The following is an 11,089-nucleotide window of genomic DNA, read 5'->3' on the forward strand; positions in this document are numbered from 1 at the left end:
ATATATTCATGTATAAATACAGATAAATAATCTATTTATATTGTATACAAATTATTAACTTCTAAAAAACAATTATTTTCTACTGCAATGTGCGTCTATGGCTAGTATATCATATTTAATAGTTTGTATTATATTATATTGCGTTGTATTATTATAATCAAATATGCATTCCTATAGGGTCAAATCTAGAAACCCTGACTCTGTTCCAACACCAAGTCTAGTTTCTCTAACACCGACTAAAGAAGAGAGAATTTTCAGCCAAAAAAAAAAAAACACACTAAAGAACGGAGAACTTCAAAAGTCAATAGTATAAAATGCACAAACTCGAAATGATATTTTCTTCATTTATCATCGATCAAATACACTTAAGCAGCTTGATGCCTTTAAAAGAGATGAGGAGGCAGCGGCCCAAAAATACAAACTATAAAATGAACTGAGAAAAAGGGGAAAAAAGAAATAAATTGCCCTCAAGAGCATATTAGGCAACTAAATATGCCATCACACAATTATTAGACCAATAAGAGAAGACTTTTTTTTTCTTTTTTTTTGCTTGTCATCTTTCCCAATTCAATCCACAGCCTTTTTCCTCACATCACTCACTTGGCACTGGCGAGCTAGGTGCGGAGGAGCTTGGCGGCATCGACCATGTTCTTGAGTGCTGGCTTGACTTCAGAGTATTTGCGAGTCTTGAGACCACAGTTGGGGTTAACCCATAAAATGTTGGTCTCAAGCACGGCAAGCATCTTGTTGATGCGGTCAGCAATCTCTTTAGTTGATGGTATTCTAGGAGAGTGGATGTCATACACACCCGGCCCAATTCCAGCATCATACTTCACCCCCTCACGGAAGACAGACAGAAGCTTCTCATTAGAACGCGAGTTCTCAATGGTGATCACATCAGCATCCATGTCGATGATTGAGTGGATAATGTCGTTGAAGTTGGAGTAGCACATGTGAGTGTGGATCTGTATGCGGGTTACAAATATTAGATTCATCCAAATAATCCAACATGGTAAATAGATTTTAAAAAAAATAAAAAATAAAAAATAAAAGCAAAAATCAAATTGTGGAGGAATATTACCTGTGTAGTGTCCTGGACGCCATAGTTGGTGATCCTGAAGGAGTGGACAGCCCAATCCAAGTAGAAAGCTTGCTCAGACTTCCTAAGAGGCAAACCTTCTCTCAAAGCAGCCTCATCAATTTGGATCACATTGATACCAGCCTTCTCAAGATCCTCCACTTCATCCTTGATAGCCAAAGCAATTTGGTCGCAGGTTTCAAATCTGCGCATAGAAAAATAATCATTTTAAACTATTTCTGATAAAAGAATCAACCAACAAACTAAACTAGGTATGTTTCCTTTTATTTTATTTTATTTTTCTTATGGATTATGAGAAATAAATATTAAATACCTTGGCTGGTCATTTCGGACAAAGGACCAGTTAAGAATGGTGACTGGGCCTGTAAGCATTCCCTTCATTGGGCGAGCAGTAAAGCTCTGAGCAGCGGAGGACCAAAAGACAGTCATTAGGTTGGGGCGGCTAACATCACCATAGATGATCGGTGGCTTCACACAACGAGATCCATAAGATTGCACCCAACCATTGACTGTAAATGCAAACCCGGACAACTGCTCTCCAAAGTACTCAACCATATCGTTCCTCTGCCATGGAAAATCTACCATATTAGCTGAAGCTCTATAAACAAAGGATTGCCCCCTAATTAAAATCACATCAAGCTCACCTCAGGCTCTCCGTGAACCAAGACATCAATGTCGAGCTCCTCCTGGAGCTTTACGACTTTGCTGATTTCCACCTTAATGGCCTTGACGTACACATCCTCAGAAATCCTAAGGAGAACAGTGCCGATTCTTAGAGAAAAATTCACACCAACTTTACATCTGTTAGAAAAATAAGAGCATCAATAGCTCACTCACTTATTGGCCTTGTATTCACGGCGGACCCTTCTTAGTCAATGGTTTGAGGGAAGGACCCAATGGTGGTAGTTGGGAGGATTGGAAGGTTAAGCTTCTTCTGTTGAGCATCAAGTCTGGTACTTACATTGGTTGCTCGACGATGATCAGAACCCCTCAAAGCAGCAGCCTGTTATGCAACAAAATCCACCTCTTAGTACAAAGTGCACACTGATTTTACAACCAGCTTAAAACAAATAAGAAGTGAAAATGAAGCACTCACTGCTTTTTGGACAGCCTCGTTAGTCACTCTTGGGGAGGACCTACGTGAAGCCTGAGCTGCAGCATTGTTGGAGAAATATGCCTGAAAAAAGAAAAAACTGAACGCATTATATGCCTTCCCTCGAAAGACTGAACAAATTAAGTGGCTAATGTGATGTGTGATGACAATCTGTTGTTATAAGATATTCTAGTTGCCTTAGAGTATCCAAAAAAAAAAAAGGTTTACCTCGTCCTTTTGACCGGCCAAAGCATTGGCCAAGGCATTAAACTCAACAATCTTTTGAGCAGCAAAAGCAAGCCATGACTTGATTTCCTTGTCCAGCTTAGTCTCATTAACTAGGTCCACGGCAGTGTGAAGAAGCGAGCAAGAAGTAGACACAACAAGTTTATCTGTGTGGATGAAAGAACGATTAGCATATGCACCTTGACAAATTAAACTTCATACCAAAATTTTCCATAACAGAGTAGGCCAAGTAAAATACCTTTGCCAACAATGCCCTCGAGAGATTTCAATGTGCTAAGAGAAGCATCGAGATCGTTGGTCCAGATGTTCCTTCCATCAACCACTCCAGCAAAAAGGTATTTTCCGTGGGGGAATCCACCCTTAACCAGATCAATTGTAGTAGTTCCACGAACAAAGTCAAATCCATATGCTGTGACTCCCTTCAATTCAGAAATAGTCTTGTATGCCTCAGCAGTAACATCCGTAAAGTAGGTCTCAACGAGCACATTTAAGCCGGATAGAGTTGATTCTAGTGTAGCATATGCATTTTAAAATGCTTCATATTTATGCGAATCAGATGTTCCTTCCATAAACCACTCCAGCAAAAAGGTATTTTCCGTGGGGGAATCCACCCTTAACCAGATCAATTGTATTAGTTCCACGAACAAAGTCAAATCCATATGCTGTGACTCCCTTCAATTCAGAAATAGTCTTGTATGCCTCAGCAGTAACATCCGTAAAGTAGGTCTCAACGAGCACATTTAAGCCGGATAGAGTTGATTCTAGTGCAGCATATGCATTTTTAAATGCTTCATATTTATGCGAATCCAGGTCCAATACCAGCGTGGGCTCGTCGAAATGAATCCACGTTACACCAGCTACCTTAAGCTCTGATATAACTTCCCTAAAAAGGCATTCGTAATAAGAAAGCGTGGTATAAATTTGCAATTACATACATTCAGACTAACAAATGAGAGCTCTGGGGAGGTTATTACTTGTAGATAGGGAGGATTTTGTCAAGAAGAGAGAGAAAAGAGAAGGTATTCCCTATGCTCTTTGCTGGTTTGGAGAGCAAAAGATATGACACTGGGCCAATAAGGACCGGAACAGTGTCCACTCCAATCTGCATTATATGCAAAGAGGTTCTAAGTTTAATAGGCAGATAACCGATGGAATATAAAACACAGGCAAAATTTTGTGAAGTATTTAACAGGATATCATCTTCCTTTGACATAAAGTTAAAAAACCTCTACAAGGACTACTGATGAGGAAGGAACAAAGATAAATAATTAGGAATTTAAAACATGCGTTTATCTGTAGATTATTTAGGATTTATTTAAGTTATATATTGTTATAATGATAATATATTGGATTATTTAGGATTTACTTGAGTTTGATTATTATTAGCAATTAGATTTGCTTTAGGATTTGTCTATCTATAAACAGACCTCACTATGTTCATTATTTTCATACTAAATTTCTTGCATGTTGTTTGTATATGCGTTTGTTATTATAAATTTGTTTGATGATATTCAATATTCCTATTCTCTATTGGGCTCTTCTTTCTCTCTCGAAATTCTAAAATCTCCCACCTTGTCTCTAATTTCTATTCTCTCTCTCTCTCTCTCTCTGTTCTACATCAACTATCAACTACAACACTACTATGAGCCCAAAATAAGACCACTTCCCAACCGCTCTCTCTCTCTGTTCTACATCAACTATCAACTACAACGCTACTATGAGCCCAAAATAAGACCACTTCCCAACCGATGATATACATGCCTCAGTAAGCTATATATATAAACAAGTTAAAAAAGCAATTAAATATTTCCAACCAACAGACCAATTCAGCATCATCAGTTTCTTGTTTTTCCTTTTCAATGAACACACATAAGAGAAAACAATACACAATGTTTCATAGAAATACATGAATAGCATTCAATATTATTATTAAACAATAAAATTGAAAATATACCGACTTAGCCTCCTTGTACTCATCGACGGCCTTGTGGGAGGCGTAGGAGAAGGTGACATTGGGGCCCAACTCTGGGATGATGAAATGGCTGGATGCATCATCAATTCATCACCAAATCAACTCAGTTAAACAATAAGAATTTAGAATCATAATTTATTAAGAAAAAAAAATTACTCATGAGTAGTTGTACTTGTACTAATAGCAAGCAAGTAAAGGCACTTACTAATTGGTGTCGAACCACTTGGTCATTTCCATAGCCGGAACAGAGGAGTTTCCTCTGGCCATGGAGAACTAAGTGTCGAAACCGATCTCACCGCCGTTCCAGCCATATCTCGGGGGGACGGCACCAAGCATTGTGGTGGTGTCAAGGACTTAGTCGTAGTAAGAGAAAGTGTTGCTGGGAATGTACTTGATCCCAGCATCAGCCATCTATTTCCAAATGGATGATCTCAGATTAGGTGCAACCTTTTTGAAATCATCAGCACTGCTCTTCCCATCCCAGAATGACTCCAACGCAAACTTGAGCTCTCTTTCTGGGCCCATCCGGGGATATCCAACGATGTGGGACGCCATTTTTTGTTCTGATTTCGTCAGATCAACGGTCCAAAAATTGTCAGTTGCATTTCATTAACAAGATACAATTACTATGAGAAAATAAAAGATATCTAGAGTAAAACTAATATCAAAGTCAATCAGAACAGATCCGCTCTTTCACAGCATTTTAACAAGGAATCAGGGAAATTCTTACATGATTTCTTAAATTATAACAAGATTTGAATCGAATAAACGTTTATAAACAGAAACAGATCAGAAACATTTAAATTCAATAAAATCAGTTATCTCTGCGCAAATTACTTTATGAAGAAAGAAAAATAAAGCAACAACAACAGATCTGAGTATTGAAACATGCATTTTCTGCGTGATTCGGAAACAAGAAACAAAAACTCATTCAGATTTGTGAGGAATGTGAACTACTGACCAGCAAATCTCAAAGAAGAAAGAGAAGGAAAAAGGAGAATGCAGTGAGGAAGGCGAAAGAAAAGAAAGGAAAATAAAAACACTACTTTTACGAAACAACTAAGAATAGCAACAAGGAGAGAGAGAGAGAGAAGAGAGGAGAGAGAAGGAAGGGTGTCCCTTGGTACCTTAGGGATAGGGAAGGAAGTAGAGAAGAGAGAGATAGAGAAAGAGTTAATGGTTGTTTTAAGTTCCTCGTCTTCTTCTTCTTCTTCTTTAGGATTGGTTTTGTGAAAGGAGAGAAGAAACGGCACGAATTCAACAGGAGTGGTGTATGGGTGTATTTATAACCAAACAAAACACTCTGTCGATATTGTCTAGATCTGATATGGTATTGTGGTCTACGACGCCCATGGCCCCTTTTTTTTCGTGCTTCCTTTATTTACCCCTTTCTTTTTTTCCCCCCTACATTTTTTTCTTTTTTGAGTTAAAGAATAATGTCTTGTCTAAAATTCGACACCTAAACTTAAAAGACTAAATAAAAATATATAATTTTCGTGTCAATTTCAGGTTTATGAATTAGTTTCGTATTACGGATCATTTTTATATTGTGTCGTGTCAATCTGTAAAGTGATCGTATCATGTTCATGTTACGGTTTTTAAAAAAATTGTGTTACAGGTCATGTTCGGATTGACTGTAAATTTAAAAAAAAAACGATCAAAACACGACACGTGACACGAATTACCACCCTTAATTTATCATTTCTTTTTTTTCTACATTTTTTTCTTTTTTGAGTTAAAGAATAAGGTATTGTAAAAAATCCGACACCTAAACTTAGTAAAAGTATGTTTTTTCTTTTTTTACATTCACATGTAATATTATTTGTTTTGTTTGGGTGACACTTAATTTATTTAAATATAACATTTAAAAATTAGAGTCAACACATGTAAAATTATAGTGTTACACTTAAAATAATTTCAGTATTACATACACATACGGATGATGTTAAATGGGAATACAAACAAGTTACATTTTCTGAATTTTTTTCTGATTTTTTTTAAGTTAAACGAGAACACGATTTGATACTTTAAAAGCCACTGAAATCTTGGGAGTGCACCTGGAACTATGTTGGGATTTAGCGAATTCTCTCTGCTAGTACAGAATTCATATTTAACGATTGTTTTTTAATCATCATTAAATAATTAAATGATTCTTTTAAATTATTGTATAATCTTAAGTCGTTAAATTTTTTATGATTTAATGATAATTTATATACATTTTCTAAACTAGTACCAAAATAATAAATAGCGAGTAGACGATAGTTTTCATAAAAATTGTCGTCAAATGTTGAGTTTAGACAATAGTTTCTCAATGAAACCGTTGTTATATGCATATGTTGTATAAAAACAAAAAAACAAAAAAACAAAATTTTTGTTGTTTTATAACATTTCTCACGAGTGGTCTACATCTCGTGTGTTAGATTGGCCTCACAACTCTCTAATTTGGTCAATTATATCACAAATGTAAATAAAATTTACAACATAACCATAATTAATAAAAAACTAATTTCCAAACTAACAAGACACGTTAAATGTAAATTTATTGTTCATAAAATTACATAGTAAATCAATAAAGGATACATTAATTTAACATGGTTAATAGTACGACAATAATAGATGAATTAGTTGAGTATAGAAGCACAAATAAATACATGATCATGTTTTTCTCTTTCTATTATTATTTTGGTCAACACATGTCCATTCAAAGTTAAAGGTAAGATAATGAAAACTTATGACAATAAAGATGTTGTGAAGAAGAAGAAGAAGATAGTTTCTCGTGTCAAGTTTGATGAGGGTTTGAACTTGATACATGTTTATTATTGTTGAAGTTTGCATCATCGCCACCCCATCTATAAGGGGTGAGATGACCAATGTCGTGATTGGATACCAAAATGAGTGAGTTCAGAGAATTTGATTCAAGGTGGAGATTGTTGGGTAAGTGCCTCAAATTGATTTTGAGAAATATACTATTTTGTGTTTTTGGATAAGTTATTATTTTTCATTTTTGAGCCAGGGTTATTTTATTGCTCATTAAGAGTCTATAAATAAGTGTTTTGTGTAAAACTTTGAGTGCGTTTGATTCAAGGATTCGTGTCATGGTTCGAATCATGATTCATGACTCACTACAGTATTTTTTCTCACAAAAAACATACGATACGTAAATTGAGAATAATTCTGGGATGACATGCAAAAAGCATTCTTAGCCCAATTTGTCTCCTAAAAAAAGAAAGTAATAATCACAGATTTAGTAGAAACCAAGCAAAGACCGGGAGAAAGTGCAAATGACTTTATCACTAGATGGAGGAATCTTAACCTCCAATGCCCGGAAAAATTGACAGAGATTTTTGTGGTTTCAATGTATGCTAATAATCTCGTGCCAGAAGTGGCTACCTTTATTGGAACTATGGAACCACAATCTTTTAATGAATTGATTTCAAAGGCGAGCGTGGTTGAAAAGTAAATAGCTCGTTAGAAAGGTGTCATGATGAGATCTTGCCCAGAAGAGAGGAAAGTTGAAAATAAAAAGCCATTAAGAAAGTCCGAAAAATCAAAACAAAGGAAAAGCAAGAGAAGAGTCAAAGAAACTCACTCTTAAGGAAAGAAATGAGGTTAAATATTCTTTTGATGATGAGGATGTGGAGCAAATTTTTGATGAGTTACTTGCTGCTAAAGCAATAAAACTCCATGAGCCAAAAAGGCCAAATGAGGTTGATAAGACCGATGATCTCAATTATTGCCGATACCATCGCATCATTAGTCATTCCTTAAAGGATTGTTATGTCCTAAAGAATATAGTCGAAGGAATGATCAAAAGAAAGGAAATAGAAGTGGATTCTTCGTGTCCAAGAGTAACATCAAATACCGTCTCATTAGTAAAGGACGGCCGTTTACCGGTGAATACCCTACAAAGAGGTGCCATGCCGGTAGCCTTTAAAATAGACGATGAGGTAAAAGCTGTCAGCATATATCTTAAGACACTCATTCCAAGCAATGCCAACATGCCCACATTGTTTGAACTCATGAATGAACCAAGTATTGAAATGTGAGAAGATCTACCGGACAATAAACCTGAGTTGGAGAATGAGTGGCACCTTCATGTAGATAGGAAGTCCAAGAAGAATGAATATCGTTTGCAAAAAGGTGCGAGGACAACCAAACATTTAGGTATTCGATTTATCGGGAGGCCCGAACTAAAAAAGAACAAAAAGAAAAGAATAAGAGTGATTAACGCCCAAAAGTGATATTCACAAGCGGTCAATTGTAGCACAGAAGGGCGGTCGTATCCACAGAGAGATAACAAAATAACAAGAATGATTAACAGAATAAGAGCGTTAGAGAAAAGTGAATTAAAGAAAAATAAGAGTTTTTGAGATTTTTGTTGCAAATAAAATAAAAAGGAGAAAATATGTATGAAGAAAATGGTAAGGTGTCGAGAATCCCTAATGCTTCGTTCACCAATTCAAGTTTTGATTCACAAAATAAAATAATTGAATAAATTAAATCTATGTTGGCTCAGAAAATATTATTATTACAAGTTATCAAAAAATGATAATATATCAATCTGACAATATTGCAGTAAAAGATAATTTGTAAAATAATTTGAATAACAAAACATTGCATGACAAAATTACATAAGAAAAGCGTGACTGAACTTATATAATAATTGGCACACAATATTTTGAAAAGTAATAGAAAAATAGATGAGATTTAATTCATTTAGATGTTGGAGTTTACAGAATAAGGAATCAAAACCCCGAATTGGGTCACTCAACAGAAGTTCATCTCTAACCTCACCTAGAAAACTCTAGCCTATCTTGCAAAACATTCTCACAAGTTCTAGAGAGAAAATATGAGACTGACAGCAAGACGACAGAAAACTGAATATTAAAAAACTCCTGAAACCTTAGGCCAACCCCTCTATTTATAGTGTTCAGAGGTTGTCTGTCAAATAAGAAAATAAATTGTAAAACTAGAAAATTACAAAAGAAAAGGAAACAAAATATAATTACACATAAATTAGGAGAAATCACATATTTGATTTGGGGAAGAAATCTGGTAATTTCCTCAGATTTTTGGGGAAGGAATTCAGATTCATCACCAAATGGGACACGTGTCGCAACGTGATTGGAAGTGAGGAGGAAACTTGCCACGTGTCGCGCTTGGAGTGGTGGAGTGTGCTGGCGCGGAGTCAGAGTGGACGACAGCTGGTGCGCGCGGAGAAAGAGTTGGGCTGGCACGCTGTCGCGCGGGACCCACGTGAGGAAAGCCTTGGACGCGCGCTGACGGATGCGTGGAAGGAACGCGCACTCTGATGAGCCACGTGCTGAGGACGCGCACGAGGGAGTGTCGGGGAGCGTGGAAAAGCTGGGACCCACGCGGACTGATGTGACTTGGCTGGCTCAACTACTCGGCTCAATCGGCTCGGCTCTCTCTCTGATGGCTTGCGCGGCTCGGCTGAGAGGCTTGGCTCCGGATGGTTGAAAATATGGCTTTCATGGCTTTTTTTTGTGTGGGTTTTTTCACTACTTTTTATCTGTAAATAATTAAACAAAAACTAGACAAATTCCAATTAAAAATATTATGAATAAAAATAATTGAATTGTTTAATTAAAGCTTAAATATTTTAATATTGTGTAAATCAAAAGCAATATTTAGGGTGCATTTTCATGCACTAATCACAACCCCCAACTAGCTTATTACTAGTCTCTAGCAATCCAAGTGCAAGAGAAATCATGTCACAAAGAAAATCTAAGTCTCAACTCGCTTAGTCACCTGAGTATTTCAAACAAACTGTCAGTAAGAAGTCAAAAGATACTATCAAGATTATTTCAGTCATAACTCCAGAGTTGTGTGTGTGTGGTCCAAACCATAACCTTCTTACCACTGACCATAACACATGCAGGTTTGAAAAATTCACCAAGTAGAAGCCTCAACTCCATTGATCTCACAGGTATCAGAAATATTTGAGTGCAAAGGTTTTCTCTCATGGAGTTGGAAATGAAACAATCAACGCTCAGTGTGAGGAAGGTCAATTTTAGGACAAACAGTCAAACGAACATTGACCAAAAGATAGGTTAATCAACTACTAGAACATTCCACAATTCTTACCACAAACCAGCTTTTGGAATTTCATTCAGGTCAAACAGAAATTTACATAAACGAACAAAGAGCCAAAAAAAAATGCATAGGAATATTACCCTTTTTTTTTTTTGCAAGAGACAACCTGCAATAATGAAGTGAATGTAGAAAGGTGTTCTTTTGACAAACTGGTATATAGCATCAAATGTGATTAACACCAAACTACAGGATCTATGAAATGTTGCTCTTGCTCAGGTTTTTTTTATTTTTTTATTTTTTTATTTTTTTTTTTAGAAAAGTAAGAAATGAGGCTCTATTACATTGAATCATTCCTATCTAACCCGAAATCCATCCCTCCAGCATATGCACCAAGCATACCACTAACCATGTAATGATGTTCTAACAGTGATTTTACCAGCTCAAAAAGGTCAATGAAAGTTCAAAAGTCATTTTCTCTACTCTCTTGACTCACCAAAAATCAAGCACTTAAACTCGAGAATTTTCTCAGCTGACATGCATTAACATCCATCTTACCACCAGGTTTAGTACGTGCAAAAAGAAACTCTGGAAGTCATTTCTTAGTAACCAAGATAGCAAAAAA

At 36.2% G+C, this 11,089-nt stretch overlaps 1 pseudogene; it reads right to left on the reverse strand.

Annotated features, from left to right (window-relative positions):
* Positions 1–596: 596 nt before the first annotated feature.
* LOC21386973 lies at positions 597–4,965 on the reverse strand (annotated as a pseudogene).
* Between the last annotated feature and the right edge of the window lie 6,124 nt (positions 4,966–11,089).

Source organism: Morus notabilis, unplaced genomic scaffold (assembly GCF_000414095.1).
Source record: "Morus notabilis unplaced genomic scaffold, ASM41409v2 Scaffold654, whole genome shotgun sequence".
NCBI lineage: Eukaryota > Viridiplantae > Streptophyta > Magnoliopsida > Rosales > Moraceae > Morus > Morus notabilis.